This window comes from Pseudophryne corroboree, chromosome 8 (assembly GCF_028390025.1).
Source record: "Pseudophryne corroboree isolate aPseCor3 chromosome 8, aPseCor3.hap2, whole genome shotgun sequence".
NCBI lineage: Eukaryota > Metazoa > Chordata > Amphibia > Anura > Myobatrachidae > Pseudophryne > Pseudophryne corroboree.
The window spans coordinates 356517264-356532956 of record NC_086451.1 but is presented as its reverse complement, the minus strand read 5'-3'; the positions used below and the strand labels follow the sequence as shown (position 1 = coordinate 356532956).

General features: G+C 47.9%; 1 protein-coding gene across 3 annotated transcripts in view; it reads right to left on the bottom strand.

Annotated features, from left to right (window-relative positions):
- LOC134949123 (fibronectin type-III domain-containing protein 3A-like) overlaps positions 1–15693 on the bottom strand; it is a 234524-nt gene that overhangs the window by 60381 nt on the left and 158450 nt on the right. The window lies entirely within an intron of this gene.

The following is a 15693-nucleotide window of genomic DNA, read 5'->3' as shown; positions in this document are numbered from 1 at the left end:
AACGTCCCAGAACGGGTGGGACAGTGCTGAGACCTCGCAAAACCGCCTGACCAACTGAAGGTCTTCCCTGGCCAAGGTGTCGAACCTGTAGAAAATCATAAACTTGTTCGAACCAGACCAAGCAGCTGCACGTCACAACTGTAAGGCCAAGCCACCCCGGGCAGCCGCCCAGGAAGAACCCACGGACCTAGTGGAGTGGGCCTGAATAGAACTCGGCAGCGGCAATGCTGCCGAAGAATAGGCTTGTTGAATGGACAACCTGAGCCACAAAAGCAATGGCCTACTTAGAAACAGGCCCCCAATACCGAAACACATCTTGCCGAGGCCAACGCCAGGAACATGCTTCCACGTTAGATATTTAAATTCCACCCTTTGTAAGGGTCCAAACCAATTCGATTGGAGAAGCTCAAGACCACACTGAGATCCCACGGAGCCGTGGGGGAGACGAAGGGTGGTTGAATGTGAAGAACCCCCTTCAGAGAAGTCAGAACTTCTGGCAAAAAAAGAAAGCTGTTTTTGGAAGAAGACGGAGAGAGACGCAATCTGGACTATGGTGGAGCCCAACCATAGGCCCATATCCATTCCTGCAGGCAGGAAGAGTAGAAAAAAAACATCCAAGCCGAAACTCCACAGGAGTATATCTTCTACCTTCACACCAGGAGACATATCTGCCAGAGACGGTGGTAGAGTTTAGACATGACCACCCTCCGAGCCTGGACCCTCGTGGAAATCACCTTGGAGGGGAGACCTTTTCTAACTAAATTCATCCTTTCAACCTCTAATTCGTACAATGAAGCCACCGTAAGTCTGGAAAGACTATTGAGCCTTGTTGAAGAAGGTCTCTGAGCAGAGGCAGATGCCAGGGTTCCTCCAGAAATATGGTCAGGTCTGCATACCAAGCCTGTCGAGGCCAATCCGGGGCAATCAGTATTGCCTGAATGCATTCCTTTTTGAGAACTCTTAGAATGGGGGGGATTAGAGGAAACGGACACAAACTGGAAAGTCCATGGTGCTCATAGCGTCCACTGCTGCAGCCTGCGGATCCCTTGTTCTTGAACAGTAACAACGGAGCTTCTTGTTGAGATTAAAAGCCAACAGGCCTATCTGCAGAGAGCCCCACCGGTGAACCAGCCGTTGAAACACCTGAGGATGAAGGCCCCATTCCCCCGGATGGAGGACGTGCCTGCTGAGGAAGTCTGCTTCCCAGATGTCCACTCCTGGAATGAATATGGCTGAGATGACCCTTGCGTTGGCCTCCGCCCATAAGAGTATCCTTGACACCTCTCGCATGGCTGATGCCCGAGAAGAGAGGAAGCCAGCAGAAGGACATTGTAAATCGCCCTGAGTTCCAGTACATTTATCAGAAGTGCAGATTCCTGAGTTGGCCACTTCCCCTGGAATTTGGCCCCTTGGGCCACTGCCTCCCAACCTCGGAAGCTGGCATCCGTTGTCCGCAGAATCCATGACTGGGGACAGAAACTACAACCCTCTACAAGGTGAAGGACTTGTAGCCATCATAACAGGCTAATCTGTGCTGTTGGCGACAGAGACACCAGCTGGTGCATGTGTAGGCGAGCCTCTGACCACTTGTTCAGTAAATCCAGTTGGAAAGGGCGGGCATGGAACCTGCCGTACTTGATTACCACGTATGAGGTAATCAAGTAAAGTTCAAAAAGGGTTGAGATTGCCTAAAGGATAAAAAAAGAGGCAGACTAGATAGGCCAAGTGGTTCTTATCTGACGTCAAAGTCTATGTTTCTATCACCGCATTCAGATCGCAAATGCCGGATCCCACCCGGTAAAAGAAACGTGTCCTTACCGGGTGGGATCCGGCATTTTCTCCCCTCTGCTGGCTTTCCGACCCGGCAATATACCGGGTCAGTTGCCATAGCAGCGGTGGGGCGCAGGCGGCGCTGGGAGATGAGCTCATCTCCTGCGCCGCCTCTCCCTATGCTGTGAATGGGAACCATGTCGCATCGACGCGGCTCCCATTCACACTGCACCTGACCCGGTATTCAACCCGGGTAAATCCTTCTTTTATACCGGGTTGAATTACCTGGTCAGGCGACCCGCTATTTCACCGAAAGTGCTTTCACATCGCACACTGACCCATGTCGACACGGCAATATGCCGTGTCGATACCGGGTTATTTGTGCGATGTGAAAGGGGTATATGAGGCCACCATCTTGCCCACTAGATGAATGCAAAGGTGGAACGAGATCCTGCGAGGTTTGAGGACAGAGCGAAACATAGCTTGGATTGCCAAGGCCTTGTCCATGGGAAGGTATACCTTCTGAGATACTGTGTCCAGTATCAGTCCTAGGAACTGAATTCTCTATGACGGTTCCAGTTGAGACTTCAGGAGATTTAGGATCCACCCGTGGATCGTAAGCAGACACGTAGTCAAATCCATGGCATGTAGAAGACATTATCTGGACGCAGCGTTTATCAGGAGATCGTCCAAATAGGGAACATTGTCCACTCCAATCGCGTGCAATTGCAGCATTACCTCTGCCATGACTTTTGTGAACACCCTTGGAGATGTGGAAAGACCAAACGGTAACGCCTGAAATTGGAAGTGGTGGTCCAGTACAGCGAACCTGAGGTAAGCCTGACAAGGAGGCCATATGGAGATGTGTAGATACGCATCCTTGTTATCCAAGAATACCAGGAACTCCCCTTCCTCCAAGCCGTAGACTACCCCGTAGACCAGAGCCCGTACGGATTCCATCTGAAACTTCAACACACGCAGGTACGGGTTCAGAGAACTGAGGTTCATTATAGGGCGTACCTAACCATCCGGTGTCGGTACAACAAACAGAGTTGAATAAAAACTCTTGTTGAGAGACAGGGAAGGCACTGTAACGATAACCCCTGTTAGCAGCAGCATGTGTATGGCGCGTTGCAAGGTAACCCTTGCTATAGGTGAAACTGGTAAGGCTATACTCAACATACCGGATAAGGAATCAGGCCCAGAAGAGGAATTATATTTTAATATAAACAAAAATCCTCGGCTACCTTCCCTGTACTCACTCTACAGGGAGGCAAGGGTCAATAATGACAAAATATTCAAGACTCTGCGGTTATTGCATTCTTTCCCTTTTCATTCTGAGGACGAAATCCTTTGAGTATCTCCCGTGGCGGTGGATACGTTAGTGTCCAGAATGTCACGTAAACTGGTATTACCTGTGCCTTGGGCTATCTCCCACAAGGACCCTACTGACCACAAATTGGAACTATTCTAAAATCCATATATATTGTGGTGGGCGTTGCTCAGAGACGCAATATTGCATGCGGCTGGATTTCATGGACCATGGTTAAAACAGGATTTTAATTACCTACCGGTAAATCCTTTTCTTGTAGTCCGTAGAGGATGCTGGGGTCCATTTAGTACCATGGGTTATAGACTGGTCCTTTGGGAGCCACTGGCACTTTAAGAGTTTAATAATGTGGGCTGGCTCCTCTCTCAATGCCCCTCCTACCAGACTTAGTCTAGAAACTGTGCCCGAGGAGACGGACATACTTTGAGAGAAGGAAATACACACATAGTGGTGAGTCACACCAGCTCACACAGAATAAAAAGGAAAGCCAAGCTAACCAACTTGGAACAATTCAGCGACGGCTGAAACAATAATACTGAACCAAGTAACAATGCAGGAATACGAATCACTGGGCGGGCGCCTGATCCAGCGAGAAATCATGTGCTTAGAAGCAGGACACCCAACCTGGTTGGGATCATAAAGGACAAATAAAGCGTCCGACTTCCTGTGATGAGAAGTTCTCTTCACATAAATTTTTAAAGCCCTCACCACATCCAAGGACTTTGAGGTAATTGAGGAGTCAGTAGCCACTGGCACCACAATAGGTTGGTTGATATGAAAAGCTGACACAACCTTCGGTAGAAATTGCTGACGCGGTCTGAGCTCAGCCCTATCTTCATGGAAAATCAAGTAGGGGCTCTTGCATGACAATGCCCCCAATTCTGACACATGTCTAGCAGATGCCAATACCAACAGTGTGACTGCCTTCCACGTAAGACACTTGACGTCCACCTCCTGCAAAGGTTCGAACCAATCCGATTGCAGGAACTGTAGCCCACATTAAGATCCCAAGGTGCCGTAGGAGACACAAAAGGTGGATGGATGTGCAGAACCCCTTTCAAGAATGTCTGAACCTCAGGAAGGGCAGCCAATTGTTTCTGGAAGAAAATGGACAAGGCCGAAATCTGAACGATTATGGAGCTCAAGCGGAAGCCCATGTCCACACCTGCTTGCAGAAAGGGGAGAAACCGTCCCAGTTGAAACTCCATCATTGGAAACTTGTTGGATTCACATCAAGACCCATACTTTTTCCAAATCCGATGGTAATGTTTAGACGTAATTCCCTACCTAGCTTGAATCAGGGTAGGAATTACCCTTTTCGGAATGCCCTTCCGAGCTAAGATCTGGTGTTCAACCTCTGACTCCCGAACCTGCGGTCCTCAAGTAGGTGAGAAGTTTGCAGCCACCAGAGGATTGAAATTCTGGCTTTCGGCGACAGGTGTATCCGCCGGTGCATGTGAAGGTGTGATCCTGACCACTTGTCCAGGAGATTCAGCTGGAAGAACCTTGCATGGAATCTTCTGTATTGTAGAGCCTCGTAGGAGGCAACCATCTTCCCCAGAAGTCGAATGCACTGATGAACCGACACCCGGGCTGGCTTCAAGACAACCCGAACCATTGATTGGACCACCAACGCTTTCTCCACTGGCAGAAACACCTGCTGCACTTCCGTGTCGAGTATCATCCCCAGGAAGGGCAGTCTCCTTGTCAGCTCTAAATTTGACTTTGGAAGGTTCAGGATCCACCCGTGATCCTGAAGTAGTCGAGTTGAGAGAGCAATACTCTGCAACAACCTCTCCCTGGAAGATGCATTTATTAGCAGTTAGACCAGATATGGCATTATGGGGGTCATTCCGAGTTGTTCGCTCACTAGCTGCTTTTAGCAGCATTGCACACGCTAGGCCGCCGCCCTCTGGGAGTGCACAAGCGATCGCAGCCCTGCTATGCTAAAATACTCTCCCCCATAGGTGGAGAATAGTTGATCAACGCGGAATGAGGGCCATTATACATGACCTTGACTCTCTTCCTCAGGAGAACATCATGACACTACTGTGTCATATCCAAGATGCTGCTATCTTTAGGAGTGGCTGGGCAACGGCTATGGAAGTCTCGGCCTGCTGGACCTTGGGGCTGCGGCAGTGGTCAGCGAATTCCAAAAGGCATAGAGATTCTTCCTTTTAGAGGTGAGGCCTTACTTGGGGATGTACTGAACAATTGGGACCCTCAGGCAACGGCGGGGACGTCCACCTATCTGCCGTCTGCTGCGCGTCCTGCCAGACGTCCCTTTCCTTGGCCTTCTCTGCAGTCCTTTCGGGTGGTCAGAGTCAGAACCAGAGGTGACACAACTGCTTCTAGCGATTACAGAGGAAGGTCCCGTAAGCTCGCCGTTATTGCATACCTGGACCAGACCTCTGGATCATCCTCCAGCTGGCCCCAACTGCAAGGCGACTTTCAGGTAGGTGCTCGCATTCAACACTTCGCCCATGTGGGGGGCAAAATCCTGCCAGGACCCTTGGGTGAGGGACCTCATATCACAAGGGTTCCGGTGGGAATTTCAAGTGCTACCCCCTCTCAGATTCTTCGAGTCAAGCTTAATGGAATAACTCAGGGCCTCAACACCCGGGGACAGAGCATTGTCAAATTCCATATCAATGTCCCCCTCATCCAGCTCTGGTAATTCAGTATCAGAGTCATATTGGAGAATCTGTTTAAGTGAGCGTATATGTGAGACCAACAGAGGGGCTGAAGAGCCTGTCTAAGGCCAGCAGTCTTAATAAACATATTATCCACCGACTGTATATGAGGACTGTCGCACTAGACTAGCTATGGACAACTGTGTATTTATGTTCTGAATCATGTTAATTTTACAGATTGTAACCGTTCTGGTTCCTACATACTACTACCCTGAGAGGGTATGGAGCATTGATCACACATAAGAGACCCGTCTAGTGAGGGAGTAAACATAGTACAACACATCAAGGACACAGCCTCTTACCCAGACATGTTACTGCAGAAACACAGAGTTAAGAGAAATACAGTGCAGTCAGTGGCAAACGCAGGATTTCTAGAGGGGGGTTTCCAAATGCAATCTCCCACTGTGCGGATCATGGAATACAGTATTAATATTTAACACTATAGACTGTATATAGTATAGGCTGTATCAATCATATTTAAATAATACAAATAAGATAAGTGGTCAGGAAAAATAAGAATTTACTTACCGATAATTCTATTTCTCGGAGTCCGTAGTGGATGCTGGGGTTCCTGAAAGGACCATGGGGAATAGCGGCTCCGCAGGAGACAGGGCACAAAAGTAAAGCTTTCCGATCAGGTGGTGTGCACTGGCTCCTCCCCCTATGACCCTCCTCCAAGCCAGTTAGGTACTGTGCCCGGACGAGCGTACACAATAAGGGAGGAATTTTGAATCCCGGGTAAGACTCATACCAGCCACACCAATCACACCGTACAACTTGTGATCTAAACCCAGTTAACAGTATGATAACAGCGGAGCCTCTGAAAAGATGGCTCACAACAATAATAACCCGATTTTTGTAACTATGTACAAGTATTGCAGATAATCCGCACTTGGGATGGGCGCCCAGCATCCACTACGGACTCCGAGAAATAGAATTATCGGTAAGTAAATTCTTATTTTCTCTATCGTCCTAGTGGATGCTGGGGTTCCTGAAAGGACCATGGGGATTATACCAAAGCTCCCAAACGGGCGGGAGAGTGCGGATGACTCTGCAGCACCGAATGAGAGAACTCCAGGTCCTCCTTAGCCAGGGTATCAAATTTGTAGAATTTAGCAAACGTGTTTGCCCCTGACCAAGTAGCTGCTCGGCAAAGTTGTAAAGCCGAGACCCCTCGGGCAGCCGCCCAAGATGAGCCCACCTTCCTTGTGGAATGGGCATTTACATATTTTGGCTGTGGCAGGCCTGCCACAGAATGTGCAAGCTGAATTGTATTACACATCCAACTAGCAATAGTCTGCTTAGAAGCAAGAGCACCCAGTTTGTTGGGTGCATACAGGATAACAGCAAGTCAGTTTTCCTGACTCCAGCCGTCCTGGAACACATTTTCAGGGCCCTGACAACATCCAGCAACTTGGAGTCCTCCAAGTCCCTAGTAGGTGCAAGGCACCCCAATAAGCTGGTTCAGGTGAAACACTGACACCACCTTAGGGAGAGAACTGGGGACGAGTCCGCAGCTCTGCCCTGTCCGAATGGACAAACAGATATGGGCTTTTTTGAGAAAAAACCACCAATTTGACACTCGCCTGGTCCAGGCCAGGGCCAAGAGCATGGTCACTTTTCATGTGAGATGCTTCAAATCCACAGATTTGACTGGTTTTAAACCAATGTGATTTGAGGAATCCCAGAACTACGTTGAGATCCCTCAGTGCCACTGGAGGCACAAAAGGGGGTTGTATATGCAATACTCCCTTGACAAACTTCTGGACTTCAGGAACTGAAGCCAATTCTTTCTGGAAGAAAATCGACAGGGCCGAAATTTGAACCTTAATGGACCCCAATTTGAGGCCCATAGACACTCCTGTTTGCAGGAAATGCAGGAAACGACCGAGTTGAAATTTCTTTGTGGGGCCTTCCTGGCCTCACACCACGCCATATTTTCGCCACATGTGGTGATAATGTTGTGCGGTCACCTCCTTTCTGGCTTTGACCAGGGTAGGAATGACCTCTTCCGGAATGCCTTTTTCCCTTAGGATCCGGCTTTCCACCGCCATGCCGACAAACGCAGCTGCGGTAAGTCTTGGAACAGACATGGTACTTGCTGAAGCAAGTCCCTTCTTAGCGGCAGAGGCCATAAGACCTCTGTAAGCATCTCTTGAAGTTCCGGGTACCAAGTCCTTCTTGGCCAATCCGGAGCCATGAGTATAGTTCTTACTCCTCTACGTCTTATAATTCTCAGCACCTTAGGTATGAGAAGCAGAGGAGGGAACACATACACGACTGGTACACCCACGGTGTTACCAGAACGTCCACAGCTATTGCCTGAGGGTCTCTTGACCTGGCGCAATACCTGTCCCGTTTTTTGTTCAGACGGGACGCCATCATGTCCACCTTTGTTATTTCCCAACGGTTTACAATCATGTGGAAAAAACTTCCCGATGAAGTTTCCACTCTCCCGGGTGGAGGTCGTGCCTGCTGAGGAAGTCTGCTTCCCAGTTTCCATTCCCGGGATGAAACACTGCTGACAGTGCTATCACATGATTTTCCGCCCAGCGAAAAGTCCTTGCAGTTTTTGCCATTGCCCTCCTGCTTCTTGTGTCGCCCTGTCTGTTTACGTGGGCGACTGCCGTGATGTTTTTCCCACTGGATCAATACCGGCTGACCTTGAAGCAGAGGTCTTGCTAAGCTTAGAGCATTATAAATTTACCCTTAGCTCCAGTATATTTATGTGGAGAAAAGTCTCCAGACTTGATCACACTCCCTGGAAATTTTTTCCTTGTGTGACTGCTCCCCAGCCTCTCGGGCTGGGCTCCGTGGTCACCAGCATCCAATCCTGAATGCCGAATCTGCGGCCCTCTAGAAGATGAGCACTCTATAACCACCACAGGAGAGACACCCTTGTCCTTGGATATAGGGTTATCCGCTGATGCATCTGAAGATGCGATCCGGACCATTTGTCCAGCAGATCCCACTGAAAAGTTCTTGCGTGAAATCTGTCGAATGGAATTGCTTCGTAGGAAGCCACCATTTTTACCAGGACCCTTGTGCAATGATGCACTGTTTTTAGGAGGTTCCTGACTAGCTCGGATAACTCCCTGGCTTTCTCTTCCGGGAGAAACACCTTTTTCTGGACTGTGTCCAGAATCATCCCTAGGCACAGCAGACGTGTCGTCGGGATCAGCTGCGATTTTGGAATATTTAGAATCCACCCGTGCTGTTGTAGCAGTATCCGAGATAGTGCTACTCCGACCTCCAACTGTTCCCTGGACTATGCCCTTATCAGGAGATCGTCCAAGTAAGGGATAATTAAGACGCCTTTTCTTCGAAGAAGAATCATCATTTCGGCCATTACCTTGGTAAAGACCCGGGGTGCCGTGGACAATCCAAACGGCAGCGTCTGAAACTGATAGTGACAGTTCTGCACCACGAACCTGAGGTACCCTTAGTGAGAAGGGCAAATTTGGGACATAGAGGTAAGCATCCCTGATGTCCCGGGACACTATATAGTCCCCTTCTTCCTGGTTCGTTATCACTGCTCTGAGTGACTCCATCTTGATTTGAACCTTTGTAAGTGTTCAAAAAAATTTTTTGAATAAGTCTCACCTAGCCTTCTGGCTTCAGTACCACAATATAGTGTGGAATAATACCCCTTTCTTGTAGTAGGAGGGGTAATTTAATTATCACCTGCTGGGAATACAGTTTGTGAATTTTTTTCCCATACTGCCTCCTTGTCGGAGGGAGACCTTGGTAAAGCAGACTTCAGGAGCCTGCGAAGGGGAAACGTCTCGACATTCCAATCTGTACCCCTGGGATACTACTTGTAGGATCCAGGGGTCCTGTACGGTCTCAGCGCCATGCTGAGAACTTGTCAGAAGCGGTGGAACGCTTCTGTTCCTGGGAATGGGCTGCCTGCTGCAGTCTTCTTCCCTTTCCTCTATCCCTGGGCAGATATGATCTTATAGGGACGAAAGGATTGAGGCTGAAAAACGGTGTCTTTTTCTGCAGAGATGTGACTTAGGGTAAAAACGGTGGATTTTCCAGCAGTTGCCGTGGCCACCAGGTCCGATGGACCGACCCCAAATAACTCCTTTATACGGCAATACACCTTTGTGCCGTTTGGAATCTGCATCACCTGACCACTGTCGTGTCCATAAACATCTTCTGGCAGATATGGACATCGCACTTACTCTTGATGCCAGAGTGCAAATATCCCTCTGTGCATCTCGCATATATAGAAATGCATCCTTTAAATGCTCTATAGTCAATAAAATACTGTCCCTGTCAAGGGTATCAATATTTTTAGTCAGGGAATCCGACCAAGCCACCCCAGCTCTGCACATCCAGGCTGAGGCGATCGCTGGTCGCAGTATAACACCAGTATGTGTGTATATACTTTTTATGATATTTTCCAGCCTCCCGTCAGCTGGTCCTTGAGGACGGCCCTATCTATAGACGGTACCGCCACTTGTTTTGATAAGCGTGTGAGCGCCTTATCCACCCTAAGGGGTGTTTTCCAACGCGCCCTAACTTCTGGCGGGAAAGGGTATACCGCCCATAATTTTCTATCGGGGGGAACCCACGCATCATCACACACTTTATTTAATTTATCTGATTCAGGAAAAACTATGGTAGTTTTTTCACATCCAACATAATACCCTCTTTTGTGGTACTTGTAGTATCAGAAATATGTAACACCTCCTTCATTGCCTTTAACGTGTGGCCCTAATAAGGAATACGTTTGTTTATTCACCGTCGACACTGGATTCAGTGTCCCTGTCTGTGTCTGTGTCGACCGACTAAAGTAAACGGGCGTTTTAAAACCCCTGACGGTGTTTTTGAGACGTCTGGACCGGTACTAATTGTTTGTCGGACGTCTCATGTCGTCAACCGACCTTGCAGCGTGTTGACATTATCACGTAATTCCCTAAATAAGCCATCCATTCCGGTGTCGACTCCCTAGAGAGTGACATCACCATTACAGGCAATTGCTCCGCCTCCTCACCAACATCGTCCTCCTACATGTCGACACACACGTACCGACACACAGCACACACACAGGGAATGCTCTGATAGAGGACAGGACCCACTAGCCCTTTGGAGAGACAGAGGGAGAGTTTGCCAGCACACACCAAAAACGCTATAATTTTATATAGGGACAACCTTATATAAGTGTTTCTCCCTAATAGCATCTTTATATAGATATTTATATCGCCAATTAGTGCCCCCCCTCTCTGTTTAAACCCTGTTTCTGTAGTGCAGTGCAGGGGAGAGCCTGGGAGCCTTCTCTCCAGCCTTTCTGTGAGAGAAAATGGCGCTGTGTGCTGAGGAGATAGGCCCCGCCCCTTTTCCGGCGGCCTCGTCTCCCGCTCTTTAGTGAAGTTTGGCAGGGGTTAAATATCTCCATATAGCCTCTGGGGGCTATATGTGAGGTATTTTTAGCCAGTATATAGGTTTACATTTGCCTCCCAGGGCGCCCCCCCCCAGCGCCCTGCACCCTCAGTGACTGCGTGTGAAGTGTGCTGAGAGGAAAATGGCGCACAGCTGCAGTGCTGTGCGCTACCTTTAGAAGACTGCAGGAGTCTTCAGCCGCCGATTCTGGACCTCTTCTGACTTCAGCATCTGCAAGGGGGCCGGCGGCGCGGCTCCGGTGACCATCCAGGCTGTACCTGTGATCGTCCCTCTGGAGCTTGATGTCCAGTAGCCAAGAAGCCAATCCATCCTGCACGCAGGTGAGTTGACTCCTTCTCCCCTCAGTCCCTCGCTGCAGTGATCCTGTTGCCAGCAGGAATCACTGTAAAATAAAAAACCTAGCTAAACTTTTTCTAAGCAGCTCTTTAGGAGAGCCACCTAGATTGCACCCTTCTCGGCCGGGCACAAAAATCTAACTGGCTTGGAGGAGGGTCATAGGGGGAGGAGCCAGTGCACACCACCTGATCGGAAAGCTTTACTTTTGTGCCCTGTCTCCTGCGGAGCCGCTATTCCCCATGGTCCTTTCAGGAACCCCAGCATCCACTAGGACGATAGAGAAATGTTAAACATGCTGCTATAAATATACAAACTTAATAAAACCAGTACTGCACTTTCTAAGCACATTCTCCCACCTCATGGTAAGGCTCCTTTCTCTTCTTCCTGGTAGATACTCTCTGGTCCAGTGCACTGATTGAGGACTCAGAACCACACACACACAGCAAACATGGTAGAAGGAGCTGCTACCACTGTGCCGAGCTCCGATCTGTCCCTTAAACTGTTCAATGTGGCGTCTAGTTATCGTATTACATACCATTGCTATTGTCATAATTTGAGCCACTTGCCAAGTGGGGGGGGGAAGGGGGTTCTGGGCAACCAGAAACCCCCCCTGCGTTTGCCTATGAGTGCAGTGACAACACAACAGTGAGACAGCACCCGCACCCCAGACAGCCCCACTGGAGTGACAGAGAGGAAAATTTGGAGCAGCACACAATATCCAGACAAGCTGGAAACAATAAATATAGATAACAGTAGATGCAGCAGTGAGTCACCTCTGACATGCTACCCCTTCGGTATAACCCCTGGTACCAGTATTATTGGTGGTCAGCAGGGTCTGTGGAGGAGCTCTATTATGCAGCCTTTCAGTCAGCAGCAGCTGGAATGGCGCCTTTTTACCGCTGGTCCCACTCTCCGGGAAGCCCCGCCCCTTCAATGGCTCGCGTCCCTACAGTTATTTTTATACTGGCTACACGTTTTACACCAACAACAGTGTAATAATAATGGAAGTTTTCACCCCCTTCATATCGCCAGTGTTTGGGTCCACGGCGGGCACTGCTGCTCGCAGCCTGTGACCGACGCGAGCTTTAGCCGCCTCATGACACCGGGGACCCGCTAACCGCGACCTCGGTGTAAACACAGCACCAGTAGTCTTTTTCAGCATCTGTTAGGGGGTTGCGGCGTGCTGGCGGCCTGGGCACACACAGTATGGAATGTGAAATAGAGCCTCAGGAGCTTAATATCCTGTCAGTGGGGATTACGGAGCCATTAACCCTCAGTAGGTTGGTCCGGTTTCCCCCCTAAGTCCCACGATACAGGCAGACTGGTTGCCAACCAGTACTACCTGAAAATAACGAACTAAAATAACATTTCTGAAGAAAACTCTCTGGAGCTCCAGAGGAATGCACCCGACTACTTGGGCACATTTATTATTTAAGAGTCTAACGGAGGTGATAAAAGAATTTTACGGAGGTGTAAAAGGGTTCTCTTACAAACGACAGGGAGGGCACATAGGTGGAACAGGGAGCTATGCAGAGTTGGGTGCAAGTACACAGACGTGTCCTCATACACTGTTGCTGCAGTGGTGCCAAACAGCTCTTCTTGGTGCGCCTGGTTCTGCGCGAATGCTTGCCCTAAGCATCTTTTTCACTCCAACGTGCATCTTAGTCACAATTTGATGCCATAAAAAGGTTTCACAGGACTAGCGCAGAGGCCAGCATCTCACAGGCTATTACACATATTAAACCAAAAAAAGACACAAAAAGACACTCAATGCTAGCAAAGTCTCATGAGACTTGGCGCGCCGAGAGAGGTTGCTTATCGGAACCGCAGCAACAATGCATGAGGACACATTTGTATCTTTCAAGAAGCAAATAGGATGACCTTCAGCTTAGACAGGGGTAGTGTTTGTCAAGTCACATGCAAAATTAAAAAAAAAAAAACTATCTGTAGTATAATACCATAAAAATATAATTTATTACATGGGACCAAAATATGTATCACACAAATATAAAACAAACTATCTGAGCAAAGCGGTGTGGATGGAACTTGCTTTATAGTAGGTCATCAGAGCTGGTAGTAGGTGCTTGTTGAACGTCACGGTTTACACTACGCGCACCGTGCTCCTTTGCTACATTTTGGAAATGGCAAACCAACTATATTACATGTCTCTAAACCTAATATAATGTAGCAAAGTGGGAGGATACTTACATTTATGTAATTACAATACAGCTCTTGGGGATCAATGATAAAATAGTTCTTTTTCTAATGCTCAATTGTAAAAGTGGTTTGACTTAACAGCCACTCAAATCTATTTCTAAATAATACCGACTGCTATAACACAGCTAATGGAGTTTGTATTTATTAATGTAGCTAAAACTGCTATTTCTAGGTCCACAGCCTGTTGCAGGTGTGTCAGGAATTTCCATAATGCAGAGGCTATTGAATTTTACATGATTTACAGTGGGAACAGTGTTTCAGTGTTTTTTTTTTTTTTTATAAATAAAATTCTACTTTTTCTCATAAAGATAAAATAGGAGGTTTCATTGCTACTATACTGTTGTCTTCTTGACAACAATATAAACTTTATTAACAAAACAAATCTATAGAAAGACAAGCAGTCTGCATTATAATGTCATAATGGTGTCATAATGGTGTTAGCTACAGAAGTTAACAAAAGCACTGCGCACTGTACAGGCATCTGTCTTTTACAGACACACTGGACAGTTAAGCAGATATTGCTTGGTGTTTAGTATTGATTCATAAAAAGTTAATAATACGGAGATGGATTCCTCTGATGACAGCAGTATGGAGGAACCTGATAGTCCAATGGATTACTCTGAAGAGGAAAGTCCAGAGGAATTTGGCATTAAAGGTGTGGAAGAGCAACATGCTAAATTACATTATGGAGATCTAGTGGAACAACAACCTGCTTATGATAGAATTATAGAGGAATCGGTGACCCAATCTGTGGGACAACAAGAAACTCTAGATCTACTATACCGTGTAAGAGAGCTGACAGATCCGTTAGAGGAAGAATTTCTGATGGTGACCAGAGTGAATGATTCACTACAGATCGCAATGTTTGGTGGGACAGTTACAAATTGTTGGGTCCCTTATGCAGGCTGGAAGAGTAAGCAAATGGAGTACTGCGCTGTATGGACACACAATGGAAAACCACAAAGTGCCAAAGGTGAACCTGCAGGTGACCTGGGGAAAGAGACCAGGAGCGGATCAAACAGCAACCTGGTTGAAGATGACCATGACCAGCAGGGGGAAATAACATCGGATCCTAATGACACCGTAGAGGCACTTGAACAGCATAAAAACGAGTTAAAAACAGAAATACAAAGGAAAAAAGCAGAATTAAAAGAACTAAAGGAGCAGAAGAAAAAAGTAAACGAGAGACTCCGTGCAAGGTCCTCATGCTTTCAGTGGGCCAGCATAAGAACAGCCTTGCTGAATATATTTCACAGGCGCAATAGGGTCATCACGCCTGTTGAATAAACTGATGGTGGTGAGCTCCAAAATATTTACATCTGTTCTCTAACAGCCGCACTTCCCACACCACAGATGCACTCGAAAACACCCCACAGAGTGGCCTACTTCTACCTATTCACCTACCTCCAAGTAGGAATCCCCGGCTGGGGTACTACAAACGGAGAAGCAAGCTGATCCCGGACGGGGTCAGCTAATATTGGGGATTAGGGCTACAGGCGACACCCCAATTAAAAAAAAAAAACGACACTGGGCAGCCACCTCGTGGGTGTGTTGGAAGAGCTGCTAAGCATTTTTAAAATGTTGACAATTACATCCAACTCATTGATAACTTAATAACTGGAACATGTGTATCAGGGCAATGCTGGCCACTTGTGCATGATAAACACTGAGGGCCTGATACCAAGTTTGTAGAGTCTGACCTGTGTGTTTTCACACTGCACATGCCCAAGAAAAGAGTGGAAGCAAGTCCGGACAATACAGAGACCTACGCGTTTCTCCATTTATGATTTAACAGTGTAACGGAGGTGTAAAAGGATTTTCTCACACACGACAGGGAGGGCACATAGGTGGAACAGGGAGCTATGCAGAGTTGGGTGCAAGTATACAGATGTGTCCTCATACACTGTTGCTGCAGTGGTGCCAAACAGCTCTTCTTGG